Genomic DNA, 15836 nt, shown 5'->3' on the forward strand with positions numbered 1-15836 from the left:
CTAGGAATAGCTCTATCTGAGCCTCCTAGGACAAGTGATGCTGTCAACAAATAGATTCTTCCTGACCCCTATGGTAGGCCAATTAAAATAGTCACTCTCAGAGGGATATGTATAAGAAAGGAGAATGGTTAGATAATCACTGTCTGAAGAGACCCAGAGAGAAAGGAAAATCGGGTTAAAGATCACTAGACTTTTGCCTCAAGGCAGCTGTTAAGCAAGTGGATGACTAATTTCACAAAACAAGTCTTAATATCTTGAAAGTTCATTAGAAAATTGTTTAAGCTAATTTTTTTTAAAGCTAATTTCTTCCAAGAAGAAAGTGTGAATTATATTACACAAAAGGGTTCCAACTCAGACCAAATTTGAGACACTTTTACAATTTCAAGATTTTTTACAATTTTTTACAATTTCAAGATATTTTAATAGCTTATCATGGGGTTTAGGACTAGGCGGTAGTTCTCACCATTGGCTAGAGAGGTTAGGTACGTTATTCAAAGCACCCCCTTCCTGGAATCAGGGTACTTAGGAAGTGGAATTATCTTCAGAAGGTCACTTGTGAGCACCAAAGTAGAAATAAGGGGGCCAGTGGTCTGGAGGGCCCTGTCTTAGTCTGCTAGGGCTACCGTAACAAAATATCACAGACTGGATAACTTAAACAACAGAAATTTGTTTTCTCACAGTTCTGGAGTCTGGAAGCCCAAGATCAAGGTGCCAGCAGGGTTGGTTTCTCCTGAGGCCTCTCTCCTTGGTATGCAGATGGCCACCTTCTCTCTGTGTCCTCATATGGCTTTTTCACAGTGCATGCACATCCCTGGTGTCTCTTCCTCTTCTTATAGGGACACCAATCCTATTGGATCAGTGCCCTACACTTATGACATTATTTAGCCTTAATTACCTCTCCAGGGTACCTTATCCAGGGATAAGGCCCTATCTCCAAATACAATCAAAATGGGGGTTAGGGCTTCAACATATGAATTTGAGTGGGACACAATTCAGCCCATAGCAGGCCTGTTTACCCAGACCCAGGTGGAGCCTGGTGAGGAGCCACCTGGTGAGGAGCTGCTCTTCTCAGATAGCACTGGTTCAACATAAGAGTCTTGATCTCTGACCCCTTTTCCTTAGGCTCCAAGAAGACCACTCCGCTTACATTTACAAAGTCTTTCTTCAGGAAGGTGACAGTGCAATCACATAATTTAGACTTCTGTTTTCTTAGTTATAAACACATTCCAGCCTGCCTCCCCTTGCTATGCTCAGGTGCCTTGATGCATTTACCTGTTTCCAAGTCTCTTCAGGCACATATCTCCAGTCTATATGGATCTACAGCTTATACTATACCTAAGTGTGTCCATTATATGAACATTTTACTAGGTTAAAATTAAGCCAGCACTTAGAAAATCAACCAAGCACTTAAAAAGACAGTGTGGGGGACTGGTTAAAAGCAGATTCTGAGGCCTGACTACTCAGATTCAAATCCCAGTTCTGCCACTTATTACCTGTGTGACTTTAAACAAGTTACTTAACTTCTTGGTGCCCCCAGTTTACTCATCTGAAAAATGGGTATATACTAGTAACTTCTTCATAAGTAAGGCCAGGGCTAGGGTGAAGCAAGAGAAGCACCTAGGATGCAAAAGTGTGCTCGTGTGACCCTAAGTCAATGTCTCTTAAATTTTGCACCCCAGATGGCTCTCTTGCCTCGCCCCTAGTCCCAGACCTGCTCATAAGGTTGCTGTAAATGTTAAGTGAGCAAAACACTTAGAACAGTGCTTGGCATAGAGTAAGGGCTATATAAATGTTAGATAAGCATCAGTTGCTATGATGATGATGATGATGATGATGATAATGACGACGACAATGACGACGATGATGAGAGTACCCTGGAGAAGGGGCCAAAGCAGGATCTTGAAGAATTTGATTTAATTAAAAACACAAAAAACAATTGTTGACCTTTTGCCTCATTACACCCCTGAAAGCAAGATGGGTCACCAGCAGCTCTACTGGAGCCACCCACGAAAATTTGACCAGGCTTCTCACTCTTGCCACATCTGCTCAAACTGGCATGGTCCGATCTGGAAATATGGCCTCAATATGTGCAGCCTGTGTTTACATCCATATGTGAAGAACATAGGATCTATCATGTTGGACTCAGTGATCTTCCTTGAATGATTACCCAAATCATCTACCAAATGAAAGAAACAATGCTAATTCTTTGAACATAAAATTTTTTAAAAATTCAATTCTGAGTGTTTTAATGTAAATAGAATAGTTAATTGGCTATAGAAATCTCTTTTTTTTAATTTACCATTATATTTTCAATGCATTTATCTTCAAAACCTGTGGATTGTTTTCCCTGTTATATAAAAGTATTCCTTCTTGAAAAAAAGTTAAATTTCTTCTTACTATAGTACTCTGCTAAATGCTGTGAATAGTGCAAAATGAAAACAATATGGACTCCATGCCTGAGGAACTTCTAGTGCAGCCAAAGAAACAGGTATGGGCTCCACCTTTGATAAAAGGTAAACTATGGTAAGTGGTATAATCCAGGTACAAACAACGTGCTGTGCTAGCATGGAGAAAGGAGAGGTCACAGGTGACTCACACGCAAGTAGAAAGTTTAATGGGCAAGTGTTCATTGAGAACATAATGCGCTCAGCACTGTGCCCAGAGATGTGGCTTATAGAAGGTGCATAAAAGCCTTGACCACTCCTCTGATGTGGATGACTATTTAGTTGGAGTGACAAAGCTAATACACATTATAAATAGCAGCAAACAATGTTACATGTTAGATTGTGGAGAGATTACTAAAAGTATTGCAACCCTGCAGAGAAGATGGAGACCCACGGAAGCTGGAGCAGTCAGGGAGGGAAGGAGGGCTCTAGGACACTTGGAGGTACGGAGGTGGAAGAGAATATGGGACCAGAGGGAGCCTGGGCAAACTGCAGCAGAGGGAGGAGGGGGCGGGGAGACGTAAGGCTATTTGGTAAGGATGAGGCCTCAGGAACCAAGGCGAATAATACTGAATGTAGTAACAACTTGAGAGCCACTAAAAGATTTGGGACAGATGAGGGAACTGATGCAAGTGGTATTTAATAAACAGTTTGTAGGATGGAGTAGAGAATGAAGGTGGCGGGGAAGGGGTAACCTGGAAGTGAGAATATGTGGGTAGCAGAGTTAGAGGCGATTTCTCCGGGGTGAAGTGCTCAAGATCTGGACTAGGGAGTGCCTATGGAAATAGAAAGAGGATATTTCCACAGTGTTTTATGAGATATGAATATGAAAAGTATTTTAACAAAAGGGTGGATCTTTTTTATTCTTTTGGGTTTTTAGTCCAGGTTTCTGTTTTTGTTTTTCAGAAAAAAGGGAAGTGGAAGTAAAGCCTGACTAATTAATAGAGAAGGAGTGCCTTCAACAGGAAAGGTAAAGTTGGGATGCAGAGCTGCTTTAAGGGAGAAGATAATCACTTGTGGTTTAGATATGCTGATATAGTGGAAGGGAATAGCAAATCACTCTTCTCACCTCAATCCCCCACCCCCTCCCATCAGAGACTCTAAACCAAAAGAATTTTGTCAAGATAGGCATCCGTTTATGACTGAGAATCCAATATTAGAAGTATGAGTTATTTCTATGATGGCACCAAGTCCTCCGGGAAGAGTAGGAAAGAATCATATGTTCCTCGACACAAGGTAAGGACCAGAACTTTTCTAAAAGGGAGGTAGTGTATCTTCGTCATTGATTCAGATCGTGTTGATTTAATTAATTAATAATGACAATAAGAAATGAGCCTGAGAGATGTGCTCACTTAACAGGTCAACCTGTATGGGAACCAGCAAGCCCAAAGCTCTCATTGGTGGAAAGATTGGATTTAAAGAACTCAGAAGATTGGATTTAAAGAACTCAGAAGATTGGATTTAAAGAACTCCAGAAACTGGAGCCTAGCCCACTTCATTGGCAGGTGAGGAATGGAGGGAGGACCTGTGGGGACACCCCTTCCTGTGAAGACCCAAGTCTTGAAGCACCTTCCTTTGAAGAGTGAAAGGGAAAATCCTGGCTAGCTAGAACTTCAAGTTTTCTCTCTCCTACATTGTAATTCCCTTCTGAAATCACCCTAACTTTCCAGTTAAGAACATCATAGGTCCTCTGGTGTGTTTGTCTTGGGAAGGCTAAGGAAATCAAGAAGCAAGAGGAAGCAGGTGCATCTGCCCTTCCCTGTTCCCTCTTTGCTCCTGAAGAGAAAAAGGTGACAACTCAAGGGGGGCTGGGACTATCACCAGGGGCAGCAGAAAGAATGAAAGCCCTGGAGGAACCAGGAAGGCTATATCAAAAAGACAGTGGAATAAATTTTCTGGTTTCCTCTGTAAGCTAGCAAAGGCCACCCTCTAGAAGGGAAAGGAAAGGAAGAGAAGAGCACAGTCCAGCTCCGGGATTACACTGAATTTGTGAGGACAACAAGACATTCAGGTAGGAAATATCTACTATGGAATTGGGAAATGCAAGACTAGACCTCATGTACCCATATTTGGACTAGAGGCAAAAAAAATAATGTCATCAACATAAAGATGATATTTAAATATTTTGAAAATATATGTGACAAGGAGCAAGTACTAAAGGCATCACAACTAAACACTTTCCTAGGAGTGGCTCCTGCACGTTACGTCTTTGCGTCCTCTCCCTTTTGCAGCTACTTAATAGCCTGCATCGCAGGCTCCACATATTAATCTCTTCGTGGAGGTAATTTGGTATTTCTACCACCAGGTGGAGATGTCCCACTGCCATTCACTTACTATCAAAGAGAAGAGAGGTTCTTAAGAAATTTGGGGGTTGGGGGAGGGGTCGGGTTCTTTCGTTCCACTAGTTGTACAAATAAGCACTTGCCTTCATGCCCAAGAGCGAAAAGAATTTGGAGAGTGAGCATAAAAGGTCAGGCGGTGGCTGCCTCTTCCTCTTTTTGTTTTCTTAGTCCTTTGGTTTCCATGGGGATCTGTGTTTGACCAGCAACTGAATTCATTTACTGCCCCTCAAGGCTTGGGGCTGAGCCCAAAGACTGGCTGTGAAGAACAGCAGGAGTTGGAATGGGTGGAAAGAACCAGAAGATTTATTTGGTTAAATTTGGATACCAAAAGATGAGGACAGGTATAGGAGGAGGAGTGATGGGGAGGGCCCTGGGATTGGGTGCACAGAGGCAACTGAAAGACAGGCAATGTTTTAGTTCAAATAAAATTTGGGAACATTCAAGTTTTTTCAAAATCTCTTCAATCAAGAGTACTTTATCTTCTCGCCATAGATCACCTCAAGACACTCTGTATATTACCAAGTCCTCTCCCACCCCTATCCAAAAAATGTCAATAGACATGTGTCAGCACCTGCTTGGGGTTCTCCTGATGTGCCCTTCTGTTCCAAAAGCCCTCTGGAGCAAGAGATGAGAACTCCAAGGAAAGAGCATCCCCCCTATTCCCCAGGCCTGGCATAGTGACCAGCACATAGTAAACTCTCAGTAAAATATTTGTTGAATGAATGAATGAACAATAAGAATAGGATGGCTAGTCTTACTAAGTAAGATCAGTCAAACTAGGGACAAAGAAGAATTACTATCATTTCTGTCATCAAAATCATAAGGATGTGAATATCTTCATTCATAGATTGCTTCATTCAAAGATTGATTAGAGTGTTTTGTCATGGTTGTTCTGCTTAAATCAGGGGTTTTTCATATTTGCATCACTAATAGCCCCTGTTTCTAAGAGTATTTGCATTTCCAATAGTTTGGGCCAATATTCAGTATCCATCCATTCACAGGTAGCAGTCGATCTACATATGAACAGCGTTCTACCTTGAGATAGAATCAAGTCTTCCCTCTTAATCTCTTACCCACCAGCCCCACCCTTCCTCTTCACTTTCTCTCCTGTTTAATTTAAGTGCTGTTTAATTACTACTCTTTGCAATTATCTAATTGATTTGCTTGCATTTTCATTGCTTGTGACCTCCCACAGGTAACAAGCTCCTTGCTGCCTCCCTCACAGAGCATTCTACTCTAAATGTTCAAGTCTTACTTTTTTTTGAAAACTCCAATTTAAGTGAATATTTCATAATTCACCTTTAATCTACTCACCCTCCCGCCCTCCAATTGGAAGTGAAATTTCCTTCCTCTGCATGTGTACACATTTGCACTCACCACTTGCCCCTACGCAAGACAGCATAATAATATTAGCCATCAAATGTAGTGAGCTTGAGAGATCGACCAGGTCCTGGGCCAGATGCTTTAACTGAGTTTTGTTAAATCTCCACAATCCTATGAAGTAGATGCTATTAACCTCATTTTTATATAAGGAGACTGAGGCTCAGAGAAGTTAGGTAAAATGCCCCAAATCATGCAGTTGATAAGTGATGAAGGAAATTTAAGCCCAAAAAGTCACACCCAGAATCCACAGTCTTTGAAGCACAGACTTTGTTGTAAGATAAATGTGTTAGAGCCTCAGTTTCATAATTCACAGCTGGCTTCATGACCTTCGGCAAGTTACTGACCTCTCTAAACCTCAATTTCCTAACTGGTAAAATGGGGATAATAATGTCTACCTTACAAGATTACTGTAAGAGAGAATGTAAGTAAAGAGCCTCATGTAGCCTTGTTACAAAGAAATGGCCATAAAGAGCGGCTATTAACATTACCTGCTTACCTGTTTTATCTCTTATACCAAATCACACTCCTTCAAGAAGGATCTATTTTTATTCTCGTTCATTTATGACATCTAGCCCAGCACTTTATATATAGTAAATAACTGTGGACATATGTTTAATAGAAGGATGGAGGGAGGGAGGGAGGAAGGGATAGATGGATGGATGGATGGATGGATGGATGGACGGATGGATGGATAATTTATTGTCGGTGGACTATCAGTCCAAGTCAAGTCTCCCTTCTTCTTCCCATGGAACTTTATGCATATCTCTATGAAATTTTCTCACATTTTATCATATATATTTTTTAACATTGCCCCTCTTCTCAAGGAGAGGCAGGGTCCATGTCTCATTTACCTTCGTAACTCCAGCATCTCAGTTCTCTTGCCCCTCTCTTAATGTGAGCATGAGTGTGATTCTCCGTTGAGAAGTGTATGTTTTTTTTAATTCTACTTGCCCCCTAAATGCAGGTCTGGTGAGTGAAATATGAAATGCATTTGATAAATGTTTGTTGAGAGTGTAACTAATTGGAAGATCTAGCTTGGTCCTTATGTCTGAAAAGAAAGAAAGGATTTCTCTGGCCTGGGCTTAAATCCTGAGGTGATTCTGCCATCTGGAAATACAGAATAATGAACCTGTAAGCTGCTTTGGTTTTACTTCTAGAGGTCATGAAGATCAGCAGGCCTGAGGGTTGTTAGTGCATTTTAATATTTTAATTTAATTCAAATTAAATTTCAACATGCAAATTCAATTATAATTACAGTAAGGTCTGCAAAAGAAAGGGAGAAACAATAATTTAAAGAATGCAGTCAGTCCCACTCTGGTATTCCATTCAGTGAGCACAAAATGAGTCTCTCAGTTCTCTTGTCCTCTCTAATACAAGCAGGAGTGTGATTCTTTTCGAGGCATGTATATTTTTTATTCTATCGACCCCCTAAATGCAGGCCACCTACAGCATTTGATACTCGGCCAAAGAAATGATCATCTGCTCTAACACCAGAGCAAAAGGGGTCTCTAGTGCATTCCTCCCTCAGAGATTTTCAACTTTGACTCCAGGTGACTTTTGTCTTAGTGATGACTTTAGAAACTAACTCCCATGGATTTATTATTGCAGGACCTTATGTAGAAATTGTTGCAATAGACATGTTTTCTTGATTTAATGTAGATATTCACACATAAAGCACAGAGGTTAAAGCTGGGTGAGAAAATCATCTGGTCTAACCTCATCATTGCAGATGAGGAAACTGAGGTCTGGAGAGGTAAAGACGTTTCCAAGGTGATTTAACTGGGAAGTGGAAGAGTCTGACTAGAACCCAAGTCAATGATTTCTCCACTAAAAATAGAAATGTGTGAAATATGACCTCTGTCTGCTTTCAATACAAGCTCCTGCAGGGTAGAAAGGACATAAGTTACGTTCATATACGTCATGCCCAGCTAGCATAGAGTAGATACCCAGTGGGTATCAAAGAATGGCCAAACTGTAATTTCATATAAATGCACTTTTTATTTTGAAAATTATATTATACATATTTGTAATGATCTTATTTCAAACAGGTCTTAAGTTTAGAAGGGATTTCATAGTACTCTTCAATAGTTATGACACTTTTTGTTTTCTAAGATTTTAAATTATATAATGTGATTTTATTGAGTTTATTTTCTAAGGCTATTTTTAGGTATGTTGGGGATCAGAGGGGAGTGTTCCTTCTTTAATTTCAAGAAAAAAGCTAATTTGGATTTCCAGCTGACTGAATAAAGATAGACAGCTTAGAAATGGTGTGTGTGGAAGGATGGGGAGGTTTGCGGTATAAAGATGGGGGTAGGTGATGGAAAAAACAACTCCCTTAGAGTAACAGGCCTGTTTCTCCCAAGTCCTCCTCCTTACCCTCCCTTTTCTTTCAGACTTCCATCCAATTTTTTTGAAACACACACACTCTGATAACATTTAACCCTTGATCAAAAGATGGAAACAGGGCCGGCCTTGTGGCTTGGTGGTTAAGTGCGCACACTGCGATGCTGGTGGCCCGGGTTCGGATCCCGGGTGCGCATCGAGGCACCACTTCTCCGTTCATCCTGAGGCCGAGTCCCACATACAGCAACTAGAAGGATGTGCAGCTACGACACACAACTATCCACTGGGGCTTTGGGGGGAAAAATAAAATAAATAAAATCTTTAAAAAAAAAAAAAAAGATGGAAACAGAGGTCATTGACCCAGATAGGGCAAAGAAAGATCTAAACCTTGTAGAGTAGAATTTGGTCATGAAGTTTCTCCTCCATCATCCTCAGTTTCTGCTCTAAATCCATTGATCCCCTCTCCTCATCTTTGTACATACATTTTTTTAAATATATATATTTTAACATATATATTTATACATATCTTCTTTCTCACTCTCTCTCTCCATATATATATATATGGACAATCAATTAGTTCGTGTATATATTAGACATGTATATACACAGATATATGTCTGTATGTGTGTGTATGTATATATGTATGTATATATATGATTTTATATATATGTATATATCTGCGTGTGTCTGTCTATCTATATAGAGAGAGGAGAGAGATAGCATCACACCATACATAGTAAATTCCTGAACCTCATATTAGATTCCATGGGATTAAGTGGATCATGGAGTCAAGAAATGTACAATGCACTTTAAGATAACAAAGAATAATGAATCAAGTGGTCTATGATCATTAAATAACATAAGTATTATATTGCCATCCAGCCTCGTAGAAATGCTCACTTGCAGGGAGGCACAGAATTGTATATACAATATACACCATGCCCCTCACTACGTATCTTTAACTTCCACATTTAAGCCAGTTGCCATTCACCTCAACCTACAAGTCCAATAAAGTCAATATTCACAGCAGTCTTTCCTGTTCTTAACTCCTCTCTCCCTTAACTCACTTGCTAGCCTATTCCAGCCCCTTTGGACTCACAGGTTGCGTGTGGGGATCTTCAGCTCCTCCTAGTTCTCCTCAAAGATTCTGGCTTTGATTTGCCCCGCCAGCTCTCCTTACTTTGAACTATCTTCTGTAGTAAACTTGCTCTAATTAAGTCCATGGGAACCACATGTCCTGGCTCATTGTGAAACCATAAGAGCAGTTCCTGGATAAATGAGGAGCCACATCAGAAGTCCCTAATAATCCTGGGATTACCCCAATTATGGACGAGGAATAAAGCAGTGGCATGGGCCGGCCCCGTGGCTTAGCGGTTAAGTGCGTGCGCTCCGATGCTGGCGGCCCGGGTTCGGATCCCGGGCGCGCACCGACGCACAGCTTCTCGGGCCATGCTGAGGCCGCATCCCACATACAGCAACTAGAAGGATGTGCAGCTATCACGTATAACTATCTACTGGGGCTTTGGGGGAAAAATAAATAAATAAAAAATTTAAAAAAATAAAATAAAGCAGTGGCATAATTTGGAAATGGAAATAATGAAAAACAATAACAAAGAGATATCACCAAAAGTTTAAAGTCCAAACCATTACAAAATAGCTACATAATAATAAACTGGACAGTACAGGTTTCCTCTAGTATTCAAATGTTCACTTTACGCCACTTCACTTTTACAAAAGAACTACATTAGTACCTGTTTTCACCAACCAAAAGAAATCTGAAGAGGATTTGAAAATAGCGTTCAGCATTTGTTTTGCAGTGAGACTTTATAGAGGCTAAGCAGTCAAGCATACCATGCTGTTTCAAGCCTTCCACATCAACCACAGCAGATGAGGAACCTCAACTTTCACATGGAGGCAGGCAGACATAAGAAGGTGTAGATGTTAGTGACCTGCCTGCCCTGATGGATTCAGACCACAATGAGATGTTAATAGGCGACCCTGCTTCCTCTCTCTCCTACACCCCAGTCTCCTGTACCTCCCACCACCCAACATCCACCAGCTCAGCCCTCATCACCACCATGATTTCGCCATCATCGCCACTACCATCTCTCACCTTTCCAGTGTACTTGCTATCTTCTTGACTCTGGTAAGAGAAACTATACTGTACATAAATTATTTCTACTTTATATAACCTGTGTATTTATATCATTCCTGCTTTTACTATACGTTAGTGTTATTTTAGGTTTTACATGTTATTTGGTGTGATTTGGTAGGTTATTTTTTGGATCTGGGAACACTCAAAAATGTTTCCCATGTAAATTAACAGTAATTGGTTCTTCGCTTTAGGCCATTACAGCTCAAGAAAGTTTCCATAGGAATGCTCTACTTTCGGATAGCGGGGTAAACCTGCATTTGTTTTATTTTCTGTTGTATACTAGGTACTTAGTACATAGTAGGTGCTCAAAAAATATTTTTTGAAGGGATGAATGTGAATAAATAAACTCTACCAAAGGCAGATTTAAAAGATTTGCATTTAAAATATAATTAGGAATCAATTAGGCATCATCAAGAATATCCTCAGTAATTAAATTAGTCACTGAAGAATCCCCTTCCCGGGAATAGTCTCCAACGTTGGGAAGGGATTATCATCTGACCGAAATAGTTTAAGATATGAAGTTATCAGAATGGAATTAGCTCCTAAATACAATCATCCCCACAAGAAAAGAGAAAGTTCATAAATTCTAGAGAGGATGGAGAAATTAACTTAAGATCTATCTTTTAATTTTTACTTATGCTTGGCTTCCCACTCATCCTTGCCTCGTTTCTTCTCCAGCCCCATACAGTAGTGGAAAGGGCAATTCCCTAAGATAAGATCTGGTTCTGGAGAACCTTTTGAAAAGTCACTTAACCTCTCTTGGTCTTAGTTACCTTATCTGAAAAGTGAGAGATTTGGAGATGATCCCTATGGCCCCTTCCAGCTCCAAAGTCCTTGGGAGTCGACTTGTTGTTCCTCTTCTTAAAGTTCCTCCTGAAGGGTCTGACCATGTTTCTATGATAGGTTGCCAACTATTCTTATTTTCTGACATACTCAATCCATATGTTCCATTCCTCCAAAGACTTGCTTCTGTGACTTAACTCCTTCTTTTTCATCACTCTGATTTGTTTTCCTTTCTCATGGCTTAGTTTATCTCTCTTTTTTTTTTTTTGCCTTTCTTATCATACTCACTCCTCACCCTCACTGTTTGTACCTGATTCCCATCCTTTGTTGATTTGTTGGTTTTCTTTCAAATGACCAACCTCAGGATTCCCAGAACCTTAGCAAATTGTTCCTATAATTTCTCCCTTGAAAAGACACACACACACACACACACACACACACACACAAACACACACTCCTCCCCACCCACACCCTAGCCTTCCCCCACTGCCTGCTAGGCTCATGGCTCTCCCCCTACAACCTCCCTTTCCTGTTCCATTACCTTGTCCTCCTCACAAACTCCATTTCACCTTTATTTAACATGAGTAACATGGAGAAATAAAGGAAAGCAAAAAGAATAAGTTCTATTCTTCCTCTTATGAACGTTTAAATTCCTGCTATCCTTTGCTGAATGCACTCTGAAAAGAAACACCAGACAAGACTCAATCTGAATGACCCTCCTTGATCTTCACTCCCTCCCTCTGCCCCTAAAACACCATGGCAACTGTCACCTGAAAGAGGCCAGACGGAAATCAAATCATCTAATAAGACTTGAGATTGCTTGCCAATGCTTTCTTATTTAGTCAAGTTTTGCAAAGGGCACTTTTCCTTACTCTACATTGCCCTACTTTCTTAATGCTAGCAAGACAAAGAACATGCGGTAGTAGATGTAATTAGAAGAACCATAATTTGTTGTAGATATTTACTTGTAGGTCTTCAAATTTTCTTTGGAAATTGAAAGTTTAAGTCATCCCCCAGATCTGCAGCCAGAAGGTTAGGCCTATAACAGAGGCAGAAATCAGCGGGATGGCAATAAAGTCTCACACTGTGGTGAAAATAACAGGCTGTCCAATCAGGCATTGGTTGGGCAAATTTCAACCTGCCATTTATCAGCTACAAGACTTTGAGCAAGAAAGCTACTTTGCCTCTCTAAGCCTCAGTTTCTTCATTTGTAAAATGGAGTTTTTTCTGCATGTCTAAGATGGGGATTATATAATGCTTCCTTGGCAAAGTTATTTTAAGGATTAAATGAAATCATGTATTCAAAGGGTGTGGCACACAGATCGCACCCAAGCTGTGATTATTGTTATCAATAGAAAGGTTACATGTGTTTCTAGATTTCTAGTTTAGTTCTCTTGCAATTAAAATCAAATTCCTGGGGCCAGCTCCACGGTGTCGTGGTTAAGTTCAGCAGGCACCACTTCAGTGGCCCAGGTTCACGGGTTCAGATGCCAGGCACAGACCTACACCACTCGTCAGCCATGCTGTGGTGGTGGCCCACATACAAAATAGAGGAAGATTGGCACAGATGTTAGCTCAGGGTGAATCTTCCTCAGCAAAAAAAAATAAAAAATAAAATTCCTTATAGGATTCTAACTCTTCAGAAGGTAGAGGAAATGCCTCCACAATGCCTGCTCTTCTACAAACTAGAAAAAGGAATGTTAAGGGTAGAGTATTGTCCTAAGAGAAGATGTCTTGAATGAAATGCCAAAAAATTTCCTGGACCTCCACATGACTATAGTTGTATTTTTAGGGCAAAAGCCACTATGAGTTTAGAAACTTTTAAATGACTTAAAAGTATATTAATCTCAACAACATCAACAAACATTTGGCCAACAGTAGTATGTACATTTGAGAGGCATGTTATTTGTTTGGGCCACAGGCTGGGCTCCCTCCATGTGTACATGGATTCCCTTGCAACAACACTGCAGTCCCCTAGGAACCTAGAGCCCATGGTTTAGAAACCACCATCAAGCGCAATTGTCTCAAATTTGACTCTGCAAAAGAATAATTTAAGAGCTTATTTAAAAATCTTAGGCCTCAGACCCAGAGATTCTGATTAAGTAGATCTGGGGTGGAGGCCAGGAATGTGAATCCTCGATAAATTCTCCATGTGATTACAGTGAGTCCAGAGGAGTGTATAGAGCTCTGGGAATTAGCATTCCTGACTGGCTCCTCATCTTTCTCTTCCAAGGATCTCATTCCAATCACCTTCTTTTTGTTCCTCACAGTTCTGGGCTTCTTCAACTGGAGTGTTGTGCTGACATCACAAAACAACGTGCTGGAAAATCTCTGAGAGTCAAACATAATGACTGTCTTTCTTTAAAAAGCAACAAAAGTCAATTAAACCTCAATTTAAAAAAAAGCAACAACATCTTTGCTTTCTCAGGTCTTAATTTTGACACTAAAAATGCCTTAACATCCATTTTAACTAATTCAGAGGCAACCCGTGCTCACAAATGTAGGATACAGAGATTATGCTCAAGTGGTGGGGCTTGAAAATTAGCTCCATGATATAAACACCCAACAGTACTTTAAGCTACTCCTGAAGAGAGAAAAAAATTATTAGGCCAATAGCCAATAGGGAAGACAAAATAGAAAATGTTGATAAAATTAGAAAATCCAAGAAGGAACCACAAAGCCAGAAGACAGAGCGCCTCTTCACCACTAACGCCCACCCCCATCCAGAACATTCCCCCTAGAGCATCTCAGGCTCCCACACATGGGAAGGAACTAAGGGTAGGTGCCAGGATAAGTTCCTTTTTCCTATCTTCTATTATCTTCAGTGCCATTGAGCGCTTCTTCAGCTTCCTGGGAATGTAAGCACTTAGTTTACAAGGTCAACAGACCATGGAACATTTTCCAAAAATTAAATCACCAATTAAAGAAAGAAAAGTGTTGTTTTAATATTCCCTTCTGCTACTAAGTTTCCCTCTCTCTCTCTCAGTTCTCTCTCTCCGTCTTTCATTCTCTCACTCTTTCTTTCCCTTCCCTTCTTTTCTCCCTCTCCCTCCCTTTCTCTCCTTCCCCTCCCCTCTCCACTTCACCACACACAGAAACCCCTTTTCAAAGGGGCTTTTTTCCAACTCAGTGAAGTAAAGTCTTTGCCCCTTTGTGGGGAAGGCTCATTAACATTCCCACAGCAGCATCTCTTCAAGGATTTTACTTTTGTAACTCTGTGGGGAGGTCAAGAGGCCACAGAGGAGAGGTAAAAGGAAAAAAATGGCAAATGGGGGAGGGCAGAAGAAAGGAAAGGAGGGGAAAGAGTCTTTCCTTTCACAATAAGGCCAGCAAGAAGGAGGGTGGAAAAAAATAGGAAAAGACAAGACAGATAAGACTCAGGAAAGAGACGAATATTGGACCCCCAAATCTCAGAGACTCCTGAGAAAAGCGGACAGCTATGTTCCTTCTCTCGCTTCTTTTCCTCAAAAAGAAGTAAATGATGGAAACAGTGGGATGAGAGAGTGACAGGACCCAGTCTATTCCACTGAGAAATTAGAAGATATCCTGGTCTCAGTGTTCCCATTTTCCTACACAGGGAAGTTAACAGGATGAATTAGACGAAGTCAGCAAGAGTGCCAAGGGTGGACCCTGAGGGAGCCACCCAGGGTCCTGACCCCAAAGGACTGGGAAAATAATGGAGATTCGGTGAACTCCAAATCAAAGATCAGAGTGCTTCCCAAATCTCTTCAGATATACCTGCCTCATTTACCACCAGCAACCCTCCTACCATCTGTTGTCTCTCTCTCCCTTTCTTAGTATTGCTACACTGGCCTGGACTGGTGTAAGGGCAGAAATGAAGGGAACTTCAAGTTTACACCCAACACTGTGAGTGAGCTTAGCTTTGCTTTTCTCTGAAGATGTAGCCATCAGAGATTTACATCACTAAACTCTAAAGGGGAAAACAGTCCCCCCTTTCCTAATGGATGGTGTTTCAGATGCTCTATCATCTCAGCAAGAAGAGTAAAACGTAAATAGGGTTAAAAGAAGAGGACCTAGTCATTATAGCTGGAAGATAGGGCTTATCTGGATATTCTATGCCTAGTAGCACAGTATTACTCAAATTCTGGTAGGAACAGCATGGCCAGAAGTTAAAGAACAATAAATGAATCACCCTTAAGTGTGCAGGTGAGCAGGAGAGACCTGCTTGGTTGCCAGATTACGTATTTTAGAGATGGAGGAATTATTAAAAGTCAAACTTCATATCCACAAGGAAATTCTTTCCACAGAATCCTTGACAATTGTTTTCAGCCTCTATGAGAACACATTACAGAGACCCCACAAATTCACTGGAGAGTCCATCACACTATTAGAAAGTTCCTTTATATTGAGTTGCAAGTGCTTCCT

The 15836-nt window shown here is 40.7% G+C and overlaps 1 pseudogene; it reads left to right on the top strand.

Moving 5' to 3' along the window:
• The first annotated feature begins 1974 nt into the window (after positions 1–1974).
• On the top strand, positions 1975–2163 carry LOC147917472 (small ribosomal subunit protein uS14 pseudogene; annotated as a pseudogene).
• Positions 2164–15836: the final 13673 nt, after the last annotated feature.

The sequence above is a fragment of the Ceratotherium simum genome, chromosome 3, assembly GCF_057802395.1.
Source record: "Ceratotherium simum simum isolate JZ-2026a chromosome 3, ASM5780239v1, whole genome shotgun sequence".
Taxonomy (NCBI): Eukaryota; Metazoa; Chordata; class Mammalia; order Perissodactyla; family Rhinocerotidae; genus Ceratotherium; species Ceratotherium simum.